Here is an 8,985-nt window from a genome sequence, read left to right as displayed (position 1 = left end):
ATTCCATTCTGTTCCATTCCATTCTAATCCTCTCCATTCCATTCCATTCCCTTCCATTAGTATCCATTCCTTTCCTCTGCATTCACTCCATTCCTCGGCACTCTATTCCATCCAATTACATTACATTCTATTCCTCTCCAAGCCTCTACATTCCTCTTCATTCCTCTCAATACCATTCCAAAGCATTCCCCTCTATTCCATTCCATTCCATTCCATTCCTCTGCATTCCATCCCATTCCGGTATTCTCCATTCCATTCCAATTCATTCCATCCTAATATTTTCCTGTCAATTCCATTCCATCCTCTCCATTCCATTCCATTTCTCTCCATTCTATTCCAAAACACCTCCATTCCATTCCATTCCATTGCATTGCTCTCATTTTGTTCCATTCCATTCCATTCCACTTCATACCATTTCATTCCTCTCAATTCCAGTCGTTCCTGTGAATTCTATTCCATTACATGCCATTACATTCTATTCCTCTCCATACCACTGCACTCCTCTTCATTTCTCTTGATTCCATTCCATTCCATTCATCTCCATTCAATTCTTTCCCATTTCTTTCCACTCCATTCTATTCCATTCCATTCCTCTCCATTTCATTCCGTTCCATTACTATCCATTCAATTCCATCCCTCTCCATTCCAATCCATTCCTCAGAAGTCTATTTCATTACATTCTATTCCTCTACATACCTGTCCATTCGTATACATTCCTCTCGATTCCATTCAATTCCATTCCATTCCACCCTCTCCATTCCATTCCATTCCATTCCGATACTCTCCATTCCATTCCAATCATCTCCCTTCCATTCCCTTTATTCCGTTACATTCCATTCCATTCCATTTTTCTCCATTACTTCCCATTCCATTCCATTCTTCTCCATTTCATTCCATTTCATTCTTCTCCATTCCATTTCAAAACCATTCCATTCCATTCCTCTCCATGCCATTCTGTCCTTTCCTTTCCATTCCATTCATCTCCATTCTATTTCATTACTCAGCATTCCATTCCATTCCACTCCTTTCCATTCCTCTCAATTCCTCTCCATTGTATTCCATTCCACTCCTTTCCATTCCTCTTTATTCCATTCCATTCTCTTTAATGCTATTCAATTCCAGTCCTCTCCATTCCATTCCATTCCTCTCCATTCCATTCCATTTCATTATATTCCATTTAATTCAAATCAATTCCATCCCAAACTGTCCTCTCCATTCCATTCCATTTCTCTCCATTCCATTCCTCTCATTTCCACTCCATTCCATTCCACTTCTCTGCAATCCATTCCTCTCCATTCCATTCGATTCCATTCCATTTCTCTCCATTCCATTCCATTAATCTCCATTCTAATCTATTCTTCCTCCTCATACAACTTTACTCCATTTCTTTCCTTTCAATTCCTCTCCATTCCAGCCCTCTTCATTCAATTTCATTCCATTCCATGCCTTCCATTCCATTCCATTGCTCCCATTCCTTTCTTTCCATTGCATTCCTCTCCATTCTATTCCTCTCTATTCAATTCTTCTACATTCCATTCCTCTCCATTCCATTTCATTCCTCTCTGTTGCATTCCACACATCTCCATTCCATTCCATTCCAATCCATTAAATTCAATCCCATTCCTCTCCATTATATTCTTCTCCATTATAATCTTTTCCTGTACATTCCATTCCATTATTTGCCTTTTTTATCCATTTCCCTCCATTCAATTCCATTTTTCTGCATTCTATTCCATTCGATTCAATTACACCTGTTTCCATTTCATTTCACTCCATTCCATTCCATTCCAATCCATTGCATTCTGCTCCATTCCATTACATTCCACTCAATTCCATCCCATTCCAATCCTCACCATTCCATTCCTCCCCATTCCATTCCTCTCCATTCCATTCCATTTCATTCCAAACCATTCCTCTCCAATTCTTTCCATTCCACTCCATCCTTCTCCATTCCATTCCACTCCATTCCTCTCCCTTTTTCTACATTTCTCTTCATTCAATTTTATTGTATTCCTCTCCATTCCATTCCATTCCTCTCTATTCCATTCCATTCCATACCTTTCCCTTCTATTCCTTTCCATTACATTCCTCTCCATTCCTTTGCAATCCTCGGCAATCCATTCCAGTCCATTTGTGTCCCTTTCATTCCATTCCATTCTGTACCATTGGATTCCACTCCTTTACACTGCATTCCTCTCCATTCCATTCCTTTTTGTTCCATTCCTTTTGTCTCCTGTCTGGACCATCCGGAGTTATCGGGGTACCTGAAAGAGGGAGTGGAGACTAAAAGGAATACAAGACTCCTTTAGCTGTAAAGGGAGGGCACTGGGGCTAGTCCCCGAGTGACCCCGTTTCTCTTTATTCCAAAGTTTATATACCAGCACAATACAATCAGGCATTTAAACTTCCCCAATCTTCAACATTAAACTTCCCCTCTATCAAGAAGTGTCTGTACCCAGACTCAGACTATTCTGCCAACATTTCATATTAGTTTTGTCCTTGACCAGGACTTTCTGTACTTTGAAAGACACATACTATTTTTATCTGGACTCTGCTTTTCTAGGTAGACAGTTTCATGCTTTAACTATTTAGTCCCCGACAGTCTCCATTGCATTCCGTTTCTTTCCATTACATTCCATTTCTCTCCATTCCATTTCATTACTCTCCATTCTGCTGGAAGCCGCAACCCCTAAAGAGGCAAAATGGAGGTTACCTGAAAATGGGAAGAACGCTGACTGGGGGCAAAGCCCCAGTGGGAAGCAGCCATGATGGAGGCAGAGCCCCATGGATCCTATTGAAGGACTCCTTTTGGTCTTAAAGGAATGCATGCTTAGGCTTGAAAAACACTTCCCTTGATAAACAAAACAATTAGCTAGAATATGCAAGGATGTGGAATTAGCAGTAAACCTATGTATAGAAACGTAAAAAGGGCTCAACAGCAAAAATTTCCCCCTTAAAGGGACAAGGGAATGTTTTACTACCCCTTTTCCCATGAAATTTTGCAACCTTTAGCTAAAAAGGAAAAACAAGTACTTCCTTACACTCTTTATAAGTAGTTAACAGACCCTATACTAAAATAATAACATTGACAGTTGTGATTGATGAGGAAGTGAGAAACTGAGACAGAGTGTCTCCAAAAACAGGTGTTTTCGGGAAAAACAAGTCGCAAACATGCCTTTTGATATAAGAAACATTATAGTTTAATTAGAAAGAGGGTTAAAATTAAAGTAAGGATTAGAATTAAATAAATAACAGTTATAATTAAAAGATAAATGTTTGTCATAGATGTAGGTATTAGTTAAATATAAATAATAGAAGGAATAGGAAATAATTAAGTTTTAAGGTAAACTTAAAATTATTTACACTTAATGTAGGTTTAAAATTAAATACATTTAGGATTAGAAGTAAAATTAATTTCATATATAAGTGTAGATTTAACTTTTGTTTAGAAACATAAAATGTAAAATAGGTGATAAGAAAATAGCAAGTAATATAGATAAGGCAATTAGAATTAAGAAAGTTAAATTTTAAAATTAATAGTAAAATTAATTAATATAGAGTACGAAGAATTCGTTGTGGGTAAGATAAGGGTGGTTATATGAAAGAGAAAACAAGTCAATATATTGCTGCTAAAAGTGTATTAAGAAAATAGATTAGTAAAGGAAAAGAAATAGAATGGTGAAGGAAAGAGATTCAGTTGGCCTAGTGGTCACAGGTTGTGGCTGAAAAATTCTTGGCAGCTGGTGTTTTGTTACATAAATAACACCACCGGTACAGAAGGAACAAAATGAAACTTGTAAAGGTCAACTTCCCCATAAACAAAAGGAAAAAACATGATGTAAACATTTAGTGTGTAACGTGTGTTGCATTTTTGTGGGTACAGGGGTCAGTAAAAAAACTATATAAGCATGCAAGAATCGAATAAAAATTGGCAGAGTCCTGAACTCTACCCAAGAAGTTGACTCCTGTCGTTCTTCTTCACCATTCCTGATTCTTCCCATTCAGGCCCTGACTCTCTCCTGGAGCTGGACTCTGGCAGGTGGCGTCCCTGAACAGGGACCTGATTGTGGGTAAGTATAATTTTTATGACGTTTCAGAAACGGACTTTGTCCTGAGGGTTCTGCAGACCCCCTGTGAGTGAGTGCAGGTTAAGGATAGGACAAATAGGTTTTGTGCAGAACTTGAGAAGTTGTTGTGCCTCCATAAGGAGTAAGTAGGGCCATTCTGGTTCAAAAGAAAGAAAAGTTTATTTAAGAATTATGGGTAAAGCATTGCAGCATAAAGGGATTAAAGTCAGTAAAGACAAATTAAACTTATTTTTAGATGTTGTTCAAAAGGTAAATCCCTGGTTTCCTGATGAGGGGAGCTTGGATTTAGATACCTGGGACCAGGTCGGAAAAAATATTAAAAGATGGCATACCACTAACGGAGGGACCCAAATGCCTGAGGACACTTATTCTTTATGGAATATATTAAGGCAGGCTCTCGTGACTAATCCTTGTTATGGCACTTTTTCCCAAACCGAGACCACTGCTACCCCGTTGCTTAGCAGAACTTCATCTCGGGCTTCTAAGATTATGTTAACTCAGAAAGAGGAATGGTCTGAGTCTGAGGAGGAAGAAGATAAAGGGGAACCCCCGACTTACAGTATCGAGGATCAGTTGTCTCCTGAAGATGGGGCAGATTTGAATGAAGAAACTGCTAAATATAATAACCCAGGTTGGCCTCCTCTCACGTTACCTACTGCTCCCCTACTTTCCCTCATGCCCCTGGAAAACAAGGTAAGGAAAAATAAATTGGGATTTAGAGGAGCTATGCAACAAGCACATGAACAAGGAGAATTATTGCACTGCTTTCCTGTTACCTTTGAAGGGGAGGACACGCAATGGGAAGCCCTACCTTTTAAACTACTTAAATTAAAACGGCTTGTCATGATTACGGTCCCACTGCCCCTTATACACTTTCCCTGGTAGAAGGGCTAGGGGCATGATGGTTAGTTCCTTATGATTGGTTCCAAGTTGCTATGGCATGTTTAACTGGAGGACAATTTTATTTATGGAAAAAGGAGTATGAGGAAGCTGTCAAAAACAAAATGCTTATGCAAAATTTACAATGACAAGGGACATCTAGACCAGTAGTTACTAAGGACATGTATATGGGAGAAGGAGAGTTTTTGACTATTGGTGCATAGGCTAAGATGCATAAGGATGTATTACAGGCTGTGGGAGAAATGGGCATAGAGGCATGGCATAAATTGCCTCCTCCAAATCAGAAGGTGCCAGGAATAGCCAATGTTAAGCAAACGCCAGACGAGCCTTATGAGGATTTTATAGCTTGACTGTCTGAAGCAGTAGCAAGGGTGGTGGTTAATAAGGCTGCAGAAGATCAAATAGTGAAACAGGTAGCTTTTGAAAATGTCTCTTCTCCATGCCAAGCTTTAATTAGACCTATCAGAAAGACTGGTGCTATCTCTGATTATATTAAAGCTTGTGCTGAATTGACACCCTCTTACATGCAGGGAGTTGCTATGGCCGCTGCACTCAAAGGACAAACAATCTCTCAGCTCTTACAAAAGCAGGGTACAAAGACCGGGAATTATTTTACTTGTGGACAACCCGGCCATTTTAGCAGAAATTACCCCTCTAAAAATGTCCAATTGAGACCTGCACAAAATAACACAAACTCGCCATCTACTGTTTGCGGGTGATGTGCCAAAGGGTTTCATTGGCCTAAGGACTGCCAATCTAAATTTCATAAGAATGGTACTCTATTATCTCCTAGCCCTAATAATCAGGCTCAGCTGCAGGGAAACTGGCAGTAGGGCCAGTCCCAGGCCCCTCAAATAATCGGGACACCTCAGAGCAATGGCAGTCAAAACCTAAACCTGAACTTTCAGAGTCAAAATCCGTTCCTACAAGGAACAAAGTTGAACAGCTCTTCAGAGCAACTCCAGGCAGCGCAGGATTGGACCTTAGTTCCTCCACCTCGGCAATATTAACTAGTGACTAGGCCATAACTAAAATTCCTACAGGAACTTTCGGCCCACTCCCTGAAGGGACCATAGGATTGGTAATCGGGCGCAGTTCCACCTCTCTTCAAGAACTTTCTGTCATTCCGGGAGTGATAGACTCAGATTATACGGGAGAAATTCAGGTTCTTTTACAGCCACCTTCCAAGACCATTATGATTCATGCAGGGCAAAGGATTGCACCATTATTACTTTTGCCATTTTTCAAGAAAGGAAATTTAATCTCTTCAAAACCCCGAGAGGAAAAAGGATTCGGATCTAGTGACATGGCCTTTTGGATTCAAGAGGTAAAAAAACAATAGACCTATAAAAACTATTCAAATTCAGGGCAGGCAATTCGAAGGGCTCATAGATACTGGAGCAGATGTTTCCTACATTGCAAGAAAAGATTGGCCCCAACATTGGCCAGTACAAGAAACTGCTTCAAATTTAGTAGGCTTGGGCCAAAGTGATAATGCTGCTAAAAGTACTCAAATGCTAACATGGACTGACTTGGAGACATCAGGCACTTTTCAGTCTTATGTTATCCCATCCCTCCCCTTTGCATAATGGGGAAGAGATATAATGGAACAAATGGGAATCTTATTAGTAAGTCAAAAATCATTTGCTACTGCCCAGATGATTCAAATGGGATTTCATCCTAATAAGGAATTAGGGAAAAATTTACAAGGTATCACCAAACCAATTTCAGTCATACCTAATAAAAATAGGAAAGGACTAGGGATGGATTTATAATGGGGGCCTCTGATACTACTGCTGACCCCATAACTTGGAGGGATGATGTCCCTATATTGGTTGAACAGTGGCCCCTATCCGCTGAAAAGTTGCCAGCAATACAAGAAACAGTAGACCAGCAATTGCAAGCAGGACATATAGAAAAGTCTAACAGCCCTTGGAATTTTCCAGTGTTTGCTATCAAAAATAAATCAGGCAAGTGGAGAATGTTACATGACTTAAGAAAGATAAACGAAACTATGGAAACTATGGGAGCTTTACAACCAGGGTTACCTTCTCCTGTTGCTGTTCCTGAACAACATATGATTATTGTAATAGATTTGCAAGATTGCTTTTTCACTATTCCATTGTTTCTTGATGACAGGCGCAATTTTGCCTTTAGCATTCCTTCACCAAACTTAGCTAGACCTTATTAGAGATTTCAATGGAAGGTTTTGCCTCAAGGTATGAAAAATAGTCCAACCTTGTGCCAAAAGTTTGTTGATGCGGCTTTGTTAAATTTCCAACAAAATCATCCTGAGGTATATTTGATACATTACATGGATGATATATTGTTGGCACATCCTGACAAAACTCATTTGGAAAAGATTTTAGTAGAATTGATACAGGATTTAGAAAAACATGGGCTACAGATAGCCCCCATGCAACCCCCATTTAATTATTTGGGACAGACTATTCATAGTGATTACATCACCCCACAGAAATTGCAGCTGGAAATTAAAAACTTGAAAACTTTGAATGATTTTCAAAAATTATTGGGGGACATTAATTGGATACGTCCATACTTACGGGCGTCTACCAAGGCTAAAGCTTCTTTTTGACATATTACAAGGAGATCCTAACCCGAATTCTCCTAGGCATTTAACACATGAGGCATTGGAAGCATTAAATAAGGTACAGCAAAAGCTTCCTGAGCAGCAAGTAAAAAGACTTGATTATGCTAAGCTTTGGTCTCTTATTATCTTGCCTACTGAATATACACCTACAGGGTGCTTATGGCAAAATGGACCTTTGGAATGGTTACATTTACCTGTCACAGCAAAAAGAGTTTTAGTAGCCTATCCAACTTATTCCGCCTTGCTTATTACCAAGGGCAGAACTAGAAGCAAGGAACTTTTTGGGGCTGATGTGTCAGAAATTATTATACCATATACTAAAGTCCAGCTGGATGTTTTAATGGCTGAGGATGTGGATTGGGCTTTAGCCTTGCTGGGATTCACAGGAAGTATTTCTTTTCACTTGTCAGCCAGTCCTTTGTTGCAGTTTTTAAAACAAAAGGCAATTATTTTTCCAAGCCAATGCTCAGCTCAGCCATTGCCACCTCCAGCAATACTGGTTTTTACTGATGGGTCATCTACAGGGCAAACAGCTTATGTGGTTAATAGTCAACCACACACTTCTAAAACTATGGAAAAATCTCTCAGCAAGTTGAAGTGTGTGCAGTTATAGCTGTTTTTGAAAATCTCTCCACACAGCCTTTCAATTTGTATTCTGATTCCAAATATATAGTTGCATTGTTCCCTCATATAGAAACTGCACCTTTGTCGAAGAATTCTTCAATTTATATTTCATTTGATAAATTACAAAAATTGGTGCAAACTCGAGATGTTCCATTTTTCATTGGGAATGTTAGGGCACATTCTATGCTACCCGGTCCTATTCATGAAGGTAATGCATTAGCTGATCTTAATACTAAGGTTGTTTTAACAGCTGTTGAAGAAGCATTGGAAAATCATAAATTACATCACCAAAAGGCTACTGCCATGAGATTACAATTTCACGTAACCAGAGAGGCTGCCAGGGCTATTGTTTCAAATTGTAAAATCTGCCCTACCTTTTCCCTGGCCCCACCTGAAGGAGTTAACCCTCGTGGGTTAAGGCCTAATGACTTGTGGCAAATGGGTTACCCATGTGAAATCGTTTGGTAAAACTGCATATGTACATGTTTGTGTGGATACATATTCCCATGTTATATGGGCCACTGCTCGCACTGGGGAAGCATTTACACATGTTCAACATTTATTTGCATGCTTTGCTGTTTTGGGGATACCGTGAGATATAAAAACAGATAATGCTCCCGCTTATACTTCAAAAGCTTTTCAGGATTTTTGTACTATGTTTAGAATATTTCATTCTACAGGAATCCCATATAACTTTCAGGAGCAAGCCATTGTAGAGCGAGCTCACCAGAATATGAAGAATCAAATAGCTAAACTACAAGA

Source organism: Carlito syrichta, unplaced genomic scaffold (assembly GCF_000164805.1).
Source record: "Carlito syrichta isolate Samal-C Ts95f unplaced genomic scaffold, Tarsius_syrichta-2.0.1 Scaffold302730, whole genome shotgun sequence".
Classification (NCBI taxonomy): Eukaryota; Metazoa; Chordata; class Mammalia; order Primates; family Tarsiidae; genus Carlito; species Carlito syrichta.
Note: the sequence above shows the minus strand (reverse complement) of the source record.